The sequence below is a fragment of the Malurus melanocephalus genome, unplaced genomic scaffold (genome assembly GCF_030028575.1).
Source record: "Malurus melanocephalus ecotype Western Australia unplaced genomic scaffold, MMel_1.1 scaffold_788, whole genome shotgun sequence".
Classification (NCBI taxonomy): domain Eukaryota; kingdom Metazoa; phylum Chordata; class Aves; order Passeriformes; family Maluridae; genus Malurus; species Malurus melanocephalus.
The window spans coordinates 80,237-100,771 of record NW_026624020.1 but is presented as its reverse complement, the minus strand read 5'-3'; the positions used below and the strand labels follow the sequence as shown (position 1 = coordinate 100,771).

General features: G+C 39.9%; 1 protein-coding gene across 4 annotated transcripts in view; it reads left to right on the top strand.

Moving 5' to 3' along the window:
- TBL1XR1 (TBL1X/Y related 1) overlaps positions 1 to 20,535 on the top strand; it is a 102,633-nt gene that overhangs the window by 16,621 nt on the left and 65,477 nt on the right. The window contains exon 2 of one of the 4 annotated variants that reach the window (XM_057385107.1): positions 6,030 to 6,198. The exons of the other annotated variants lie outside the window; for them this stretch is intronic. The gene's annotated coding sequence lies outside the window, so the exon portion shown is untranslated. The remainder of the gene's footprint in view (positions 1 to 6,029; positions 6,199 to 20,535) is intronic. 4 annotated transcript variants of the gene reach the window in all.

Sequence of the window (20,535 nt, the reverse complement as noted above, 5' to 3'; positions counted from 1 at the left end):
TTTTTTTTTTTTTTTTTTTTTTTTTAATGTTGGTAGGACTATTCTGTGAAACATAAATCTGACATAGGCAACTTTAGTTTTTGCATTTCTAATAGCCTGTTCAGCATGGTGAGCCACTTACTGTGGAGAGGTTGTGTGTAGTATTAAAAAGCAATAAATGACAAAAAGCCATTAATTGGTATGCAGGCTAAAGTGTAAAGATAGCAGAATAGTCTCTGAAATAAAATGCATCAATACTACCCAATATTTGACATACCTAACAAATTCTGACAAAACATTTTTAACAAACACTTTTCTCCAAAATTTCAGAATGCTTTCAAAACTTCACACACATTTTTTGTACTGTACACTTCACAGTGATGCGTGATTAACACTACTGCAAATACATCCTGTCCAAGAAAGTGCCACACAGGAAAATGCATTTTGTTTGTGTAGGTTTTGGGGTTTTTTTTCAATATTATGTTTCCTATTTGTATTTTTATAGAGAACGATCCAAATTTAATTTACAGAAACAAATGGGAGATTTCCATGGAAATGTTGTGAGATTGCAGTGAACAGAGAGGGAATCTACTCATGGTTAGTACAGTCCTTCAGACACACGGTCAATCTTGAAGGCACTGCTGAAGGACAGAGCCTTTTCTGCTGTTGTTTGTCATTGAACTTCTGAGCTGTTGTGTAGGAGAGAGGGATGATCAGAAAGGACAGCAAAACCTTGGAAACACCCTGCCAGAGTCTGAAATCTGAGCTAGGGTGTTGTAAAGGCATTATTTCCTTTTTGAGGACTGGAAGAGGAGTCTCCTTTAGAGCAGAGAGGAAGGAGAGAAGCTGCATTAATTCTGTTTCTTACTCTTCCCTTTGGAGCACTGATTCAGTGAATGCCTGAGTTCAGAGCCATGCTTTAATGTGGGAACCTCACCAGCTTCCTTATTCTGTCTGTKAACAATCAACTGGTTTAGGGTCACGAGTGTGTTACAGGGCACAGGCACCTGATGTGGCACTGCCTGTGGGATCAGATCCATCAGTGTKCTTGGGCTTAATTGTGCCTTACTGTGTGCAGGTAAAAATCCAGTGAAAAAATTGTGCAGTGGGGAAGGGATACAGAGAGAGCCAAGCGTGTGTGRAAGTACTGATGTTGCATTGTCAGGGAGGAGGAATGGTGATTTCAGAATGTGGCATGACTGTCTTCAAATTTTGGCTTTTTTTGGTGGGTTGGATGAAGATGTTTGTGTGTGTGTTATAGAAAAATCCTGGGCGAAAGGTCACGAAATGAACAAATTTTGTGCAAATCCTTGGGGCAGTGAGAACCTGCTGTGAAGCATGAGTAGAAGGGGCAAAGCTTTACATATAGTGTATGATTATAGGTATAGAACAATTGTAAATTTGCAGGTGAGAAAATACTGTACTTTGCATCAGGCTTTCCAAGTCCCAGCTGAGCAAGGATGGTATTTGTCTTGGCTAACATCTGTTYCTTTCTGGAGTAAGTGGCTTTAAAGGAAGGCATGAAACTTTAATATGATTTCTGGTCAGCTCAATCTRTCTCTTTCTTTGTATTTTCAAAACATATTTTATTTTATTAGATTCAAGAATACSGGTTACCTATCCAAGCTGCTGGCTCCTTACATAAGTAATCATATGATAAATACAATTAGATTGAACTTCAGCAATATTGAAATCACTTCCATAGGAAGCTGGCTGACTGCCCAGACATCTGACGTCACCGAGGAACCACACGCTCGGTCTTGGACAAATGTCTTTGGCACAGCCCTGTGAAAGTCACTGTGGTTGGGATCTGGGTGGAAATAAGCTCTGAAAGTCTGAGTGTTTGGGCCTGATGCCTTCCCAAGCATCTCCCTCCCCTCAAATACCTTCCTGCTTGCCTCTGAGGATCCTTGCTGCCTGCAGGCACRGTGAGGTGGATGCCAATCCTTAGCCATTAAGGATTCCTTCATCTATAGCGACAAGTTTCCACTCAGCCTTCCAAACCCTTGTAATGTGCTGTAATAATGTGGGATAAGGACTTTGCTGTGGCCAACGTAATTCTTGGTAAACAGAGACGAGGAATGATGTCTCATTAAAAAATGTAGTGTGGCAATGGGAAAATCATGTTTATTACCAATTCTGGAGTTGTATAAATAGAGATGCGAGACATCTGCTGAGCATTGCTGTRATAGAAACACTGAAATCACGTTTATCCAAGTTAATAAATCTCAAAGCTAGGAAGAAGAGTAGTAGAGTGAGGGTTTGGGAGCAAGGCAAATAAAATGAGCAGTGGCAATGTGTGTGTAGCAGTGAGAAACTTTTTTGAATGTATTTTCACAAGGAAGTAGTTGCATAACAATATTCAATGTTTTAGGACTTTTATCTCCTTGTGTTTGTTGAAAAGCAGGACAGACTAGACATAACTAGGAAAAGCCTTGCATCAGACCATTAATTTCACTTTTATTTAGGTGGTAAGTGTGTATCGGGCTGATGGAAGTGAGAACTGCATCTGCAGAGCAAGTGTTTATCCCAACAGTGGGGAGCTCCTTGAGTTGTTGGGATGGTTGTAGGGCGATTCCCAAATTGTAGAAGGTTTTTGTCTCCTCCACAGACACCAGCAGGATTTGGCCTTGGAAGATCACTAATTCTTATGATAAAAATGACTAGGGTTTTTTTTGGTGGCCTTTTTTTTTTTGTTTGATTGGTTATTTCATTTATTCTTTTAACACAGTGAATGCATCTCAATAAAATTCTGAAAATTGAAAAAAAATCACTCTTTTTGTGTAGAGTAGTTCCAAGCTGCTAAGGAGAAGAGTCATAGGCTAGATTTAAATCCAAAAGTAAACGAGTAATTTATTGCCTGTTAAACATGAGCAAACAAAATCCCAGTATACTGAAGAATGTTTTGAATCTATTTTCACTGTCTCCTGTGTGACCAAATGTGTGTTCTTTCAGGATCACTGATTTTACGTATTGGAGCAGGAATAAAATAGAAGGTACAAGTGCTGCAAAATGTAGTTCCACACATATATATGCTGGTATTTCTCTTTATAATAACAAAGCTGGTTGAAATAAGGAGAAAYTTAGAAATTGCATGAGGTTAATTTCAGACTGGTTTAACATAATTCTTATATTTAATTTAATTGTTTGGTTTTGGTTTTTTTAATACTCTAAGGTAGATTGCTGCGTGTTTTTCTACTGTATTTACATACTGAAATTTGCAGGTTATTCTGTTGACCCTCACCTRTCTCTCATCTCATGAATTTGTATTCAGATTTTTTTTGTTTGTTTAGCCAAAAACCTATAAGATAATGCTGTACTGTTTTCAACTCAAACTCCTTATTKCTTGAGCAAGATTGGTTTTGATGATAGTAATGTTATTTCAGGACCTGTCCCCTCCCCSTCCAGTGTTGGCTCTCCTCAATAAAAACCCGTTCTTCATCCATTTCCAGCCTTAGCCACCAGTTTCCCAAACCCATTCTGCTTTATCCAAGTCTGACACCAAACTAGATTCTCTGTGGTGTGGAGCATCCACCAATTTCTCTGTTCTGACCTTACTATTAGTATGATGAATTTCTTTAAGGTTATTGTTAGAAATTTCATAACAAAAATCAATTGTGAAYAGCTCCGGAGCAGCAGGACAAGTATTTTATTTTTAACTCTGAATCGTTCTAGCTTGAATTTTTTTTTAATACATTTTTACAATGTGTATGTTGAGGTAGAAAATTGTAGCATTTTGAATATTTGCAGTACAAACCAAAAAACTCAGTGACTTTCTGACTGCAGGCTGGATGTCTGCTCTCATGTTCTGTGGACAKCTGTGTGTGAAAATGAAATGGTTGCATTCTGTTTAATTTGAATGGTGGAAATTACTATGGTATTTAGGGAACCAATATGATTACTGGAATGAGGAGGCATGGGAGGACTGAGAGACTTCATTATTTATGGGGCAGTTTTTATTTTGTGGTTCATTATATTGACTTGAAATTAATTCACTGCGAGGTTCCTGTAAAATTGCTTTGTGTGAAATAGTATTTATTTTTCCTTTTAATAAAACGCCCTGACTTTTACGAAAGGCACGAAAATAATTGAAATAAATTATACGCAAATAATTATTTAAATAATACGGAAATATAATGTGCAGTGCAATTAAAATTCCTGGACTCCCATCAGTCTTCCAAAGTGAAGTCCTTGTAGTGGTGTTTTTCAGCTGCAGTTTGTCCTGCTCTTGGGCWTTTCCATGTGAAATTTAGCAGCAGCTTGGGTCAAGCATTGGAAATGTGACCAGGATWGTCTTTCTAGTGATGCCACAGTGAGGATTTTAGGAACACCTAGGCAGAGCGGCCCAGATTTTAAGGGCTCAGGGGATTTAAATCTGTAATTATGCTGGGGTCTGAAGCTGGTGGACTCCTCATTGCTGCCAGGCAGGGCAGCAGCTCCAGTCATTGTGCTCAGTGGGGAGGATGCCCAAATTGGGGTGGTGAGGAGGGGTCCGAGCCACACAGCAAACCTTTACTGGGATTTTGATGTACAGAGGAGTAAGGAAGGCTCTTTAGGACCCTGGTTGTAGGCAAGAAATTAAATTACAAYCAGATCTATCCCTTTCTTGGGTGTCTCCCGGTCTAGTTTCCTCACACTGCCATGTTTTCTGAAGCTCAAAATAATGCCTTGCTCTCAACTGATATTAATCATCTTGCATGCATTGAAGTGTGGATCTGACTGTGACTCAGAACAATTTAAAATCAGGCTTCATGTCTTATGAAAATAAGTGGCTCCCAGAGGAGAAAGGACTTCTGTTTTCATTTATCGCTTGTGATGGCGAACTGTGCCTCAATTCAGACGTCCCATCTTGCGCTGACTTCCTCCGTGCCCCAGTTCATGCTGACACTGCGATTGGCTTTGATCCCAGCCTTTACTGGGAGAAAATCTTGTAATGGTTTGGGTGGCCTGTGGACAGATCTGATAAGAGACAGTTTCTGATGTTTCGTCAGCAGGTCAGGCAGGGATTGACAGAAATACGACTGGCGTATGTTTTAAGCATGGGGAGGGAAAGGTCTCATTGAAGGGAAGACAGCTCATGGGAAGAATTGAATTGGCTTTGGGAACAGCCCTGGAGCAAGAAACTACTGAAGTAAAGGCTGTGAAGATTGATCTTTTGGGGGTTATTGCTGGAGGGTATGTGAAACATTTTGCTATCATTAAAATAAATTGTATTTGAGCGTTTTCTAACTGGCACTTTCTCTCTACGCCACAATTGAAGGAAGTTACTTTTTGTCCTTTTGGATTGCAGTGGGTGTGTCTGTTTCAGGGGTTTTTAGCCAGTTTCAAGTGGATTTTTTTTTTTTTTTTTTTTTAACTTGGAATGAATGGTCTAGGATGGTTACTTAAATAACAGGTTTCACAGTGGGAAAGAAAGTTAAATTCTCAGCTCTGTGTTTGCTGACAATGAAATCATCTAAGAAGAACATTTAATGGTTTTGTTGAAAACTGTCAAGAGCTACAGGAATATTTGCGTAAATCAATTCACATTAATTTCTAGATGACACTGGGTAGCATGGGTATACAGGCAACACTGTAGTTCCACCTTTGGGCATGGACTTGTGGATTTTTTTTTTTTTTTTTAAACGTGATCTTCCCTTCAGAGGCAGCATGTAAGATTGGTTGGCCATTTGTCAGAATTTTAGACCATCKAAGACAAAGTTGTTTTTGTAGAGAAGTCTATTTTTGGAGTATGTTCTGGGAACAGTAAGTTGGGGTGGCAATTTTTATTTATATTTTGGATGCTTTCTCATTGTCCTCATCCTTGTTKAGCTGGACAAAATGGTTACATTTTCAGGCAAAAAATGTAATCCTGTTTGGGAGCTATGGCATTTCATTATTCAACAGCAGCCTCCACCCAGTTAAATGTAGTATTGACAGTTGCAGTACCACGCTCCAATGTATTGCAGATTAAAAGATGTGTGTGTTTTTGTGGGGGAGCATTTCTGGTGATTTTTATTTGATACATGTAGTCACCMTAGCCCATTTGTCATTTATCTGTCTTGTTTCAGACACATCACACCTGTGATCCTTCAGAGAACYGGTCATCAGTTATATTTTAGTGCAAAGACAAGTGATTTTTGGTGGTCTTCCCCTAAAAAGTGGGAAACAGGCTGCATGGAAGTCAGTGCAGATTCAGAGCCTGTAATATGATTCAGCTATATCCTTTATAGCTTCCATGTAAGTTTAACCTCCTGTTCATTAGCTTATTTCTTTATTTTATTATTTCATTTAGGAAATTTGTTTGTTTTTTTTTAATAACACTGGTGAAAACAAAAATCTCARGATGCTGTGCTGAATGGCTGCAGTTATTAGAGAAAAATTCAGAATGAAATTTATCTTTYCTCAGCAAGCATGAACACATGAATTAATACTGATTAACACCTCCTATGTCATCTTGTTAATTATAATTTTCAGTTATGGCTTGCGGGGAGGGGGTGTGTCAATTTACCCAATGAATTAAGAAAAGAATAGCAGGTGGAGAAGTGTGGCAATGCAGAGAGGCTCTGAATCTTYGAGCTGTTCAGTCCAGCAAACAGAGTCATATGTTTGTGTGGAGGGGACTGAATTCTTCTTGCTCTTGATGTCTGGTTGGTCTTGTGCAGCAGCGTGTGGTTGGATTCGGGCAGGTGTTGGATTTGTGGCTGGATATGTTCTTGATTGGCGATGACTTTCTGTTGCGTTTCATTGAGGTGTATGTTCCTGGAAATGATAAGCTCTGAGTGGCAGTGGGAGAATTTGGTATTTTTTTGTTGTTCTGAGCAACATCGGTAGGCAACGGTACCGTTTCAGAGGGCAGGTGTCTGAGACCCCCAGATCTCCACMTGACAGTTCATGCTTCCAGCAACAGTTGTCCTTTACACGTGGCCAAATGGAAATGAGAATCCTATGTGCATTCTCCATCCTGTTTTCAGTCTGGTGGGGAGATTTAGATATTTTAGTTACCTAAATGACATCAAAACCCAAGCAAGACTGGCCTTAGGCCAGAGCTCCATCTTCGTGCTAATGGGTGAGTGTGCTTTTTGTTAGCTGTGCTTCTTGACTCTTGTTTCCAGGAAATCAGCAAGGGAACAATTGTTACACTGACTTGAGAGGAGCGGTAGTGTCTGATCAAACCTGTTGTGTGCCAGATTACAGCTGTTCCTTTTGGGCTTTTTTGCACAAATTCAGTCTGACAACATAATTTTATACCAACTCGTCCTTTTGTCCTTTGTGGTGGTTTGATATGGTGTTTCACTTCAGCCCTTGACCTGGTTTAGCCAAAGTCCTGGGTGTGGTTGCAGAGRGAATGGGTAAAGGTTCACCTTTGTAACAAAACAGATGTGTTCTCCTCTAGAACCACAACTGAAACAACTTCCATCAAATTTCAGGATAARTAAGAGGGAGTTTGCTTAGTAACGAAACAAACTCAGTGATTTTTTCTGGATGTGAACTTCTAACATAGGAGTGTGCAGTTAAGGTAATTTTAAAGAAATGAAGGTTATTTTATGTGAGTGGCAGACTCTCGCATCTCCATATGATTTCCTCATTGGTTCTCCTGTTGGCAATTCGCAATCTGTCCTTCAGGCTTGCACTTAATGGGCGAGTGTTCACTGCATTTTCTCCTCCTAGCTACCACAGGTGCTTATTTGCTCCTCTCTGGCCTGTGGCACTTACAGGTATGCCTCTGGAGTGAGGAAATGAGGAGTCATTAAACTAGAGGAAACTYGAAAATAGCTTGCTTCAGGCAGCTTATTGCAAGGTTGTTTAGTGTTATTTTTTTTACTGAATAGCAGAACAAAGCCACAACAGTACAAACGTTTTAAAGGCCTTTTCATCACTGCTGTGACTTGTTTATTTCTTTTTTTTTAATTTTTTTTTTTTTTCAACCCCCTCATGTTATATTATGAAATTTTTGGGCTGTTACCTTACCATAGCTACTGCTTTAGCAAAGATGAAAATAGTAACCTGAGTAATACCATATGCCAGGGATGGCAGCGACACCTCCGCTGGATCGGTTGATGAAGTTCTCGCTCTCAGGTTTAGCRGTGGGATAGGTGATACACTGACCTCTCCTTCATGTTTTGACATTAAATCCAAGCTGGGCTTTCTCCCGTGGCCGGGGCCATTCAATTGCTGTCTGCAGATGTGTGATGGGGAGCAGTGGCACTGTCTGATGGCAGCTGCCAGGCTGTGCTCGGTGGCCAATGGCTTGGGAAGCAATCTGTGTTCAGCTAAGGAGCAGGCARACCTGGAGCAGCTCCTGGCAGCACAGGAGCTTGATTCCCACATGGTGATGTTTGGTGACACTCACCCCTCAGCATTAAAAGTAGGGGGCTATCAGGCATTTGGGGTGGCAGGATTTGAGAACAAAGGAAGTGGCAGCAAAGTCTGGGGAGGAAAAATGGCTGGAAAGTGTCAAGGCAGTAGACAGAGGTGGCGGAGGGTGAGTAGCTGGCAGAGGAGAAGCTTGTTTCAAAATGACTGGGACCATTTGGTTTATGTTAACACATTCTACTTCACAGTTTGGGAGGAGTGCAAATAAACTAGGTCATCTCATGCAAGCCTTGTTAAGAGAAACATGAAAAAATGGCTAAGTGTAGTAAGAGAAACTATGGGAAACGTCAAAGATAAAATTGTTTGAATGATTTTATATTTTTTAAAATGATTATTTTTATTGGATGTACAATGTTAACTTAGCGAGGCAGCATGGATTTTATTTTCCCTGCTGCTATAGTTAATGATTATCTTGCTTCTTTTGGAGAATGAAAAATAACAGTGGTCTAGTGTGGCTGGGGCTCTGGAAATATCTGTGACTCAGTAGGCAGCAGTTCTGTAAACAGATGCGGGACATCTCAGAAAAGGATATAAAATTATTAAACCATAAAGCAGTGAAACCATAGAACCTTTCAGTGTGTTTACCAAAGTTCTTATAGGTTCAYGCTCAAAGGAAATAAAACCACTACTGGTGAATCTCATTAATTTGTGTCTCAGTCAGCTTCAAATCTGTACCAAAAATGCATTTCCTGAGTAAAAAATATAAATTTATTAGAACACTACTGCTGTGCTGTGGGTATCATGGGGAAGTTACTCATCTAGTAAATTAATGGAGGCATGTGTGTTGAACTTCCTTACACAGCCATTCCCTTTTGCTACCCAAAGCAGGAACTGATGACTTTTTTCCTGCTGTTGCAGAATAAGGAATTGGACCAGAGGCAGATTAGGCTCTAACAACAGTTGCATTAGAGCTGCTACCGAAGCGCACAGGAACCAGGTCTGTGGCTTCCCTGCAGGTTTCTGGTTCGTCACAGCCTCCTCGTCATCCTCAGTAAAGTTCAGCCCTTGAGAGAAAATCCAATTCATTTTTCATGGTAGTGAGATGAGGCGTGGAGATGGAATAAGCACAGCAGCTGGGGGAGGATGTGACAGTSCTCAGTATCCCTCGCTGTCCTTTCCCTTCTGCTGCCATGATCTGGGTGACATGGAGCATCTCTCTTTTCCTGGCAGCAGAAATTASTAGTGCTGACACCTTTCTTTGTGCACTGGACTCAGCATCTAATGTCCTTGAGGTAGAACATGTCCAGAAGCCTGTTCTGCTAATTAGAAAAAAGCCAAAGTGATTTCTTTTTAAGTGTTTGCCAGAAACTTAGTGAAATGTCTGCTTGGGTTTGCATTGGGTCATAGCCACAGTTAAAATCAGCACTGGAAAAGTTTCATTTAACAGTCGAGGAGTCTCCAGTTTGAGTGGCAGGAACCCATTAACAGCTCAGGGAGGTGATGGGAGAGATTTGTAAATTGGGGAGCACTATGGTGAAGGTAATTAGGAAGTGATTGCTGTTGCTCTAATGCAAAGACTAAAGGCATCAAATGAAACTAAAAAGTGATATCCAAAATAAGTATTTTTTTTCCCCACAATATTCCTGCAGAATTTTTTACCTCAGGATATGGTAATGCTAAAAGTTGATGTGAATTCAGAAAGCCATTATATATTAATGGGGGAAAAAAAATTCACCTGGAGCTATTGAACACAGTTTTTGAGATGACATGGAAAGGGAGACTTTTGAGAAGGGATTGAAAGGAGACTTGTGAATTTAGGAACAGCCCTCATAATGAGCACTGTGTGAGAAAGCATGCTGATGCTCATCAGAAAACACATCAAGTGCATCATTAGCCATTTGGAGGGAGCTGAAGTTGCTCTCTGGTACCAAATCAGTGATGCAAAGTGCAAGGGCCATTCTTGGCTAATAAAAGAGGGGCCTGTGTTGTGTTTGAGGTGTTGGAAGGTAAAGCTGGTGAAGGRCTACAAAGAGATGTGGCAAGACAAAAGCCAGTCACCATTTCAGAAGGATTTTAAGTGGTTCTGACTGGGGTGAGACTGCTTTTGCCAGGACCAGCATAAGCTCAAGTGTGAGCAATAAAACACTTCAGTTGGATGAATGGATGGAATAGGCCATGTTTTACTGATGCTACGCAGAAAGAATTGCAAGATTTAGATACAATCTAGTTAAATCTATAGTCTAAATAAAGACAGAGGCATGTACACCAGTAAAAAAAGTGTGGGGTTTTAATGAGTGGCATTGTGCTTTTTGTATATGTGGGTACTTGAGCATTTTGAAGATGTAGGGTCACAGTCCCTAAGGCTGTGGAAACACTTTCAAAATAAGAATACCTTTGGATTTTGTTGCCATTTGCTTAAAGCATAAGAAGCCCTRGAATGTACACGGAGACTTCAAGAAGTAAAACAATCTTGCTTTTCTTCGTGGTTATTTAAAGAGTAAATGCTCTGATTGTGCAGGCTTAGTTAAGAGGATTCTTTGAAGAGCAATGGAAATGGAATGGTGGTGTATGTCAGCCTTTCAGCTAATATGCCAACTWTATGCTTTAATTAATCCTTTTTTTCTCCTTCCAAAGTGATCATTACATGAGATTGTGGTTACTGTAATACAAAGACTAAAGGTATCACATGAAAATAGAAAGTGATGTCCAAAATAAACACAGTTATTTTTTATAGGATATTCCTGGAATGTGCCAGGTATTGCTCAGATACATGTCATAAAATCTTTTTTTTAACCTTGATTTTGAATGTTKATGATTCTTTTTGTATTTTTATGTCAGGAGATTGCATTTTATTGTGGGAATAAGTTCTATACTAAGCAGATATGTAGCTAAAGGGAGGAATTTTGCAGGTATTTCAGCATTTTAGGGCCACTATAAACATCACCCTAYCAAATTAAATTTTAACCTCAGGATGTGGTTTAAACCTTAATTTTAAAGAGAATCCCTTTTAGCAGCTCTGATTTTTATCTACATAAAGGTTTGATCAGAAGCCTTGTGCTCACACAGCTAGAAAGTGTCACTCTAYAATTAAAATACATCCGGTGTATGGTGAATGTTTGAATATTAGCAGGGTGGGATGGGATGAAGGTAGGGCTGCTGTTCAAGCTTGGGAAGGTAGTCATGTTGAAGTTTCTTGCTTTTTTTTATCCCCCCCTGGATGTTCACAGTCTAACCTCCAACTTTGTGCAGCTGCTGTTCTTTTTCCTGGCAGAAGATAACATTGGTTACACTGTGGGTGCACGTGTTTAGCTCCCCTGGTATTTAGGGGAAATGAAGCTGGGCTCTTTATGTCCCCAGCATGCCTTGTTTCTCGTGTTTTGAAAATGTGCTTCTATATAAAATATTTAAAAGTGTTTGTGCCTATATACACATATATAAAATACAGTGTTTATATGAACATGCTTCTTGGATAGATTTGCCTTGGTTTAGGTTAGAAATAGCAATTATGTGYTAACAAATTGCCTATTACATATGCCCAGTATACAATTTTTCCAGTAAATTTGTAACAGTTTGCTCAGTTCCAAGCCCGTGTGAGTGTGTGCTGTCTCTCCAACCCATTCTGGTTTTTGCATGCGGAAATAAATTAATTTGGTTTTGCATGTTAAGTACTGTATTAATGAAATCTCAAATAGTCACATATATTTATGGGACTCTGCAATTGCTTGACTTTTAAGATGCTTGATAATGAATTAGAATTAAGTACAAACTCAAGGAGCTCCTTTGGCAAATAAGCATAGATGCTCATTGCACTCATCATGTGGCAGTTTTTCATGCACACTGTATTTGCTTTAGCAGCATGCCCTGTAGAATGTGCCCCTTMAAGTGCCAATTGTGGCTTAATTATAGACACAGAAATCACAATTTTAAGTTCTTTTGCTGAAGGTTCTGTACTKGCTCTCTCTGAAGACAAAGTGAACATTTTGGGAACAAAAAATCTGCAACCAGCAGTACCTGCTGGACACGGATGTGCTGGCATCCTGCTTTCTACCAGGGTTTATTATAAAACAACTGCTGAAACCATGTTATTAAGGTTTCAAAGTCAAATATTCCAGAGGCAGTGAACAGACAGAATAAACCATTGTAGGACCAAAGACAGCCAAGAGYACCCAACACCACTCTCTGGTGCTTGGCCAAGACCCACAGGTTCTTCTCAGCTGTGGGTGCCAGCCTGGGGTGGTAAGAGGGCTCTTCTCTCCCTGGAGCAGCACTCTGGGAATTTGTCCTTGTGGAATTTCAGCGGGTTCCTGGTCTCTCTGGATGCCAGCCCTGCTTTCAGGTGTAGCTGCTGGTTGCCCCAGACTGGTGTTGCCTCTGAGCTTGGTGAGAGCGCTCTCCTGGGCTTTCTCTGAGTCATTGCTGGAGACATTGGATGGGTCCCAGGAGAGATGGCTGCAGTATCCCAGGTGTTACTGGCCTCCTGGTCCCCACWGATTGATTTGGGTTCAAGGGACCTTAAAGACCATCTCATTCTGACTCCAACTTGGCCGTGAGCAATTCCAGGGATGGGGCAGCCACAGCTTCTCTGGGCAGTCTGTGCTAGCGTCTCATCACAATAAACCATTTCTTCCTCATACCCAATCTAAACCTGCTCTCTGTCAGTTTAAAGCCATTCCCCCTTGTCCTGTCCCTCTGTACACCCTTGTACAAAGTCTATCTCTTTTTTTTTTGTAGGTCCCCTTTAGGTACTGGGAGGTGCTCTAAGGTCTTGCTGTAGCTTTTTCTTCTCCAGCCCTCTCAACCTGGCTTCAGAGCAGAGGTGCTCCAGCCCTCTGAGCATCTCTGTGGTCTCCTCTTAGTTGCTGAAGGAGCCATTAATTGCTGTGTTTGGAGCCCAACCATGTTTTGGTGGTCATTCTGGTGGTCATTCATCCAGCTGGCCACATCCCAGATTGGCTAGGTGCACATTGTGGGGTATTAGTTGGGGTAATACCCTCTGCTGCTCTCCCTTGTTATTTAAGGGTAGTTGAAAATCTGCCTTTGTGCAGGCATGGAGGCCCCCTGGATCTCCATGAGCTTTCTGACATGACACTGGTGGCTTTGCTGTGACCTTGGCTCTCTGCACCCTTGGACCCAGCCCATCTGGTCCCAAGGGTCAAGATCAAAAAATCCCTGATACGAGCCTCAGTCTTATCTCCCATCTACTGTCACTAAACCATCCACCTCCTTCAGCATCAGGCCCACTTTTTCCCTGTTTAGCCTTTTACTATTATTTTGCAGCATTAAACGTCAAACTATTTTCTAAGCATCTCCACGAAATGTCGATTTGAAAAGTTATGGTTTATCAGTGAAATGTAGTGCAGCGTATGTTACACCCCAATTATCTGTGCATTAAGCGTTCCCATAAGAAGTCTAAACTGAATTTTGCAAATTTTTATTTAATTATAGACTTACATTTCAGGATGTATTAGGCCACCCACTAAGTGTGAGGGCGTTCTAGATTGCTCCCAAAGAGCTACCGGTTGCTTCGGGAAAACTTAGTTCTTGTCAACCTGATGAAGTTTGCAGGAAATCTTCCTGCAAAAATGACAGCAGCTCTCCTCTGACTTTTCTATCGTACCCAATAATTTAATTTTAAAAACATAAAATCTAATATTTGAAATAACTCCTTGTTAGCGACAAGTATAAATACTTTTCACTTTTATTTGGTATTTGAAGCAAGTGGTGTGACTGTGTATGAATGTGTGCATTTGTACACTGCATAGAAAAATACTCAGCATTTATGTGTGCTTCATTCATTTTACTGTTATGAAAAAACCCCTTGTATGTCTAGCCAGAACAGATTTTTTACTGTAAACCTAATGCAGTCTGCTCATTTGTATGGATTGCTGCAACTGGAATTTTTCAAATGCATAATGTGGTGGTCACGATAATGTGTTTACAGAGTGTAAAATTTGAGCTTGAATTATGATTACTAAAATAATTGATCATCAGCATTTGTGCTTTGCATAAGAAGAGTTCAGGAAAGCTGRATATTAAATAAACAGCATGTTGGATGAACAGCATTTCTCTTTCCTCACAACTCATCAAAGAAACAAAAGCTAAAAGAAGAGCATGTATTCTTATTGCCAATTACTGTCCAAGGAGGATAATGATACAATCTTTATGACCTGCTAGAACTGTATGCTTAAAATAAATTTCCCATTACATTCCTCTCAGTGTTAAAATACAGTCTTTCTACCAGCAGATAAGTTGTGCCAAAAATAAAACCAGAAAGGTCTCGCATACATAGTTTCTGGTTATTAAGTAATGTGCACTTTCTCTATCCCTTCCCAGCAGGCTCTCCTGGTTTCTCCAAAGRCTTAAGGAGCTCCTGCAGGAGCTCAAGGAGCTGGTAGATGCAGGGGGTGAATGAACAAAATTAAAGTCCTCTTCTTAGAACTTCTCACTTGTTTTGATYGTCTTGCAAATGAGTAGAAATGTATATAATAATTTCTGTTTGTTGTGAAACAGTATTTACACTGTGTCTCTGATACCTACAGAGGAGCTTTCAGAGGGGATCTTCCTTACGTTCTGTAAGAAAATTATTAGAGAAATTGTTGGGATTTAGAGGTACATAATTAATAGGTGGGAGTTGAATGTTTTGTGATTTGAGTGTGTTTGATCAGCCCATATTTTGGGAGTGTAGTCTTTTGGGGAAATGCTCAGTGGTGTGTGYGGACCAGGGAGGAGGATGGAACAAACAGCTCAGAGCAGAGCAGAAAAACCCAGCGAGCCTCGTGCTTTGTTTGGATGCGCAGTGTTTGCTGCTCTGAGTAAAGAAATAATGCTGTCCTGGGGCCGAGGCCATGGCCAGTGAGGGCAGGGGAACCATGTAGGAGATGATGCATTGGGCTCAGCAAGATGGTGACTCCCCCATTCCATCCTTTTCCTGGAMCACCCTGCTCTGGCAGTGTGGGAGCGATGCAGCTGCTGCAGAGCCAACAGGTTGTGAGGGTTTGGATGCGGTGGAAAAAGGGGGAAATGTGCCTGGCATGGCACAGGCAAGAGGAATACAGGAATATGCACCCTCCATTCCCCACCTTTTTGGGATTTGTTCCCTTTGGCAGTCTCTACCATCCCTAGTACATCTCTGTATGCTAAAATGATCAAATCAGTAATGATCACTTTCTTGGGGTTTTTATGGCTTTTCTTGTTTCTTTTCTGCAAGGAGTCCTTCAGGGCTTCTGAATATCTCATTTCTATTCTTGTGATAGCAGGTGTCTTTGATAATCTGTTTTTCTCCAGTCCTGATTATTCTTTTTCTGTGTTGTTTGTTTCTTCCTTTTGGCAATTACATCCTCARTTTTGGATTATTTTAGATTTCTATTGCTAAAATCAAAACATAGTCACTAACCATCTTTCTGCATTTGCTGATTTATTTTTTTGGGCAGCGAGGCCCCTGCCCCTTTGGCATCCTAGTTGTCTGCATATGGTAATTTATATTGTCTCTTCGCTGCAAGATATTTTTTGTTCAGCAAATTATTCGTGTTTGTTTGCAGTCCATCTTTTTTGTTTAATAGCATTTTCTATTCCATGGCACAGCAGTGTCCTGGGAGAAAAGGATTTTCTCCTGGTGCTCTAATGAGTTGTTTTCTTAGCTCTCCCAAATGGTGTCCCATTCTTAGAAACAGTCCAGCAAGTGTCCTTGTGGCATGGACGTACATCAGGGTTTGGCAGATYCATTCTGCCTCGTTGGGAAATTTCTCAGGCGCTGAACTGAATAAAAATGAATCTGACAGCACGGTGATGGAGCCAGGGTGACAATTAGATCCCAATCCCAGATTCCCAAATCCTTCTGCTCAGGGTCTGAGCTCAGCTGCTTCACAGGAGGAATGACTCGGCAGAACACAAATCCCTGGTGTCCCCAAACCTTGAGCTGAAATGAGAATTTTGGTGCTATGATCAAAAGRGTTTTTTTGCAGTTTCTACGAGTAAAATCCCTCCAAAACTAGCAAAAGGGTTGTGTCTGCTGATCAAAGGGTCCTTTGGCATCCCCAGCCAGTGAGACTCAATGCAAAGGGAATTTTCAGAAAGCTCATTATAAATTAATGATATTGGGGGGGGGGGGAGCCCGGAGATAACTCCTTAGAGATCATGTTCTTTTAATAAAAGTTTTTACTTGAAATGAGAAATACCTGARTGCTCACTAGAAAACAAGTTCTGTAGTGTATTTTTTGCACCATGGTTCCWATTTGAAGATCTAGGAGGTTTATAAATTCTGGATTTATAATCTGTTTTGTTTCCTGTATGGAGATTTGTTTGATTTATCTYAGTGTTTGCTACTGTACAATTCACCATATAAAAAAGAAGTAATTGATTTCTGCACCTTAGATTCTTATGGGTTGTATTGATCTTCTAGGGCCTTTCATGCTTTTGAAGTGTGTAAGACAGTGAAACCTGAATTCACAGGGGAGTTTCTGAGGTTTATTTTTTTATAATGTACATATTTTATATTATTGATTCCTTATTTGCTACTGTACAARTGGGAACATCTTTATTATTCTTCTGACACCTCTCGTAGCTAAAATCAACCCTCTTGGTCCAGTCTTTAGTGTTTCTTACTGGTGTTATAGAAGAAATACAGAAGAGGCACTGTAAAGAAATTTCTGGATGAGATGTACAAGTTAATTATCAATGAGCTGAGATTTTTTTTTATATCCACAGTGAACTTCTGGGGAATGCTTTCCTTCAGAAGCAAGAGCAAGTGTGGCCCTGCTGGAGTGAATTACAGAACTGAAGTGCAAAAAAGCTTAGTTTTGAAAGCATACTGAATATAAAAATAATTGCAGGCACAATTAAGATAGGTGACTTCCTGTGGCAACTGCCCCCTTATTCTCTCTTTCTTTCTCAGTGTAATTACCTGAAGATTACTGTAGTCTGGATACAATTTTGTGGTTTATCTCAAGATATTTGCTGGTTTTGAATTCAATAATAAAGCTWAAAAAATCCAAACAAAAAACCAACTCACCTAGGACAGAATAATTACATTTTCTGTATTTGTTTGTTTGGTGCTCACTGTTGTGCCTCTGAAGGAGCACCAAGCACCTCAGGATGTGGGTTTGTCCCTGCCAGGATTTTCCTTGGATGTGTTTTCAATGACTTGMATCCAGAGAGACTACCTTGTGCTGTGTGCTTTTGCTGCCCTATTTGAAATCTTTTTCTTTTGAAAGAGGTGAACTGCTCTTTGAATATCAAGGCTGATTATAGATGTTGCTTTAAGGAGGCCTTTTAGGCTTTAATTTACACCTCTGACTATTTAATACCAGAAGAAATGTCTGCTAGGCCCAGGGTGGATCAAAGGGAAAACAATTTAATCAACAGGCAGAAGCCCTTGTTTGAAGTAATTGATTGTAATTTTGCTTTGGATTAAGAGAAATCAAACTTCGTCTAGAAAATAACTCTGCTGCAATCTATTAAAATGTTTGATTTGCTGCTARGATTGAATTGTTGTAGTAGGAGTGGTATTTATTTTATTAATCAGGCTGATYTAGTGCTTTGCTCTGCTTTTGTTAAAGCACATAACCTTTATTTATACAAATTATTTAAGTTTTTTATGACTTTTTATGAAGTTGCAAGCTGATGAATAGCGTGTTTCTAATTTATTGTGTTAAACTGTGTTTAGAGGAAGGTGTGTATCTAATGCACAAAATCTTCACTTGGCTTACTGTTGCTCTGTACTGGATAAAGAGGGACCTTTTATGAAAACTTACGCATTTAAAACTAGGAAAAAGTACTTTTTTGGCAGTAGTGAAATGAATTGATTTTGTTATTTAGTGTTTTGCAATCAGTGGGRGTTTCATGTCTCATAACTGGCAGTTAAATTTCTTATCCTCGAGTGCCCAGAGTACATACAAGGCACTGAAGCCACTTGAATGCAAAATAGGTGTGGTATTAAAAATATTTTCTATGCCACTGTAAAAGCCACTTAATGTTTTTAGTTTGTGGACACTCTGCCTGTGATTYCCAGCAGTTCCATTGGTGGCTTAGCTTTCTTCACAATATAACCATTTATCTGATTTTTTTTTCTAGTGGTTTAAATCAGATTTTGGCACAGGTTGCCAAAATTTTAGATTGAATTTGAAATGAAAATCTRAACTCAATTTTGATGTGATATTTCTATAGTATCTGTATCTGCAGTGGGTTGTGTTGTCAAAACACTGAAGAATTTTGGTTAAAGAATTACAAAAGAATGTTTTTACTGGCTTTTTTAAAAATGGATATTCATCAACAAATTCTTTACAAATATAAAGAAAACTGTCTCTTTTTGAAAGTGATAAACAGAACTGCTTCTGTGGTATTCCCTCTTCTTTGGGCAGGAGACACAACCCTGCTGTGGGGAGCCAGTGGAGATACTGCCCTCCAATTCTCTTTAGGCACAATCATTTAGTTGTGTTTTATCCTAGTTGGTAAAAATAATAAGCAATAGGGTTTAAAATTTACTGGTATCTGGAGGGGTTTGTATTTTAATCTTTCTGAATTCTAAACATACTTAATATCCGTGCCATGGGAACGTCTGTGTTCTTTACCAGAATTTTTAAGTTCACCCTGCCTCAGTTTTGGCTTTTTGGGTCTCTCTGGCCACGAGTAACTCAGCTACTCTTCTTGGGCAGTGCCCACAATTTTTCCTTTCAAGAGATTTTGTTAATTTAAAAGAGAAAAATGAAAGCCTCAGGAGGGTTTGGGTGGATTTGCTGAGATAGGGCTGCTGAAATGACCCACCAGGTCAAGTTTGCTGGTGATGAACCATGAGCAGGAGTATCTTTCTGCTTTGTTAATCAAAGGAATCACAAATGTTGGCTTTAATGTTTTTCCAAGTACACCTCTCTCCCTAAAATGTGTCACATGAGAGATGTGACACGTGTTTGTACATGGAGAGCTACACATGAAATCAGATTGCCCCCTTGGCAATTTTAAGAGCTACCAAACCCTTTGAAAASCTGCAGTGTTCCATTGCACCACTCTGCTGGAATCCAGGGTTATTTCCTTATCTTACCCTTCATGGCTCTACAGCTTGTGCTGGGACAGAGGAATTTCATGCAGTGATGGGAAGCCTTGTAGATCACTTTCATATATGTGTTACCAACATTTTACACTGTTGGTGCTTCTCTGGGATGAATTATTTGCACTTCTCTGCGGCTGCTTCCCTTCATCCACACTCATCTTTGCCCTGAGAGGTGGCTCTGGCCAGCCCATGGAGCCACTATTGTCAAAATTTGGTGAGAATATTTGGCAAGTGTCATTTTGATTGTCCAAGTCAGTTAAGAATTTTGTGGTAAAGTTGTTGCATAATGAAGTTATAAAAATTAACTCTCCATCTGCTAAAATAAATGAGTGTAGTTTCAAATTCATTTTTACTGCTTTACAGGAAGATACTAGGAASAAAAAGATAAAGCTAGTAAAGTTTTCTGAATCACTACATTAATAGATTAGCTAAAAATGCCCCAAGGAAATTATCTTAACTTGACAAAAGAACAAATAATGCTAATTGCTGTTAAACTGAGCTTGTTTAGTCTGCAGATATTGGTAGCAAAACTGCATCCTTTTTGTGCTTGTGGGAGAGGGAGCATTGGCATGTAGGGGGTGAGCACACCCAGCCTGCTAAAATTCCAGGAGGGTCAAGACTTTCCTGAAAAGATGTCAAAACCAGTCCAGTAATAGTATTCCTGGGAGAATATGGCATGTGGATTTATTTCTGGGTAAAGCTGGTATAAAAAAAAGGTTAAATAGGTCAGAAGTGCTAGTGTTGGGAGACATTTTTATAATTCAAGATTTTGCTTGTTCTTTAGGCAGTGAAAAGAACRATAAAACACAAGATAAAGTCTGATAAATGATAGCAGCTCTACAGTGTCATACAACAAAAAATATATATATTGAACCTTGTTTTTATCTGATCTGGTAAACAGTATCTTCTGAAGTGCAGCCGCTTGTAAACCTGGGTTTTTATTACTTGTTGGTGATGGAAGATGCGTCATTATTGGTCTGCCAAGTCCTGTGCATTTATTACACTGTGCTGGACAGGGTCTGTGTATCTATTAGTGCTAAAAACCTCATATTGCTCCATTTCTACATTCTGCCACTGACTTGGAAAAGCATGCCACAAAAGCATCCTCAGAAAAAACAGGGAAGAAAAGCCCTTGACTATGTGTGACTAAAATAATACCTACAGTGTTCTGTTTGGAGATGAATCAGATCCCACTGTATGACATTTGACACTGAGGGGAA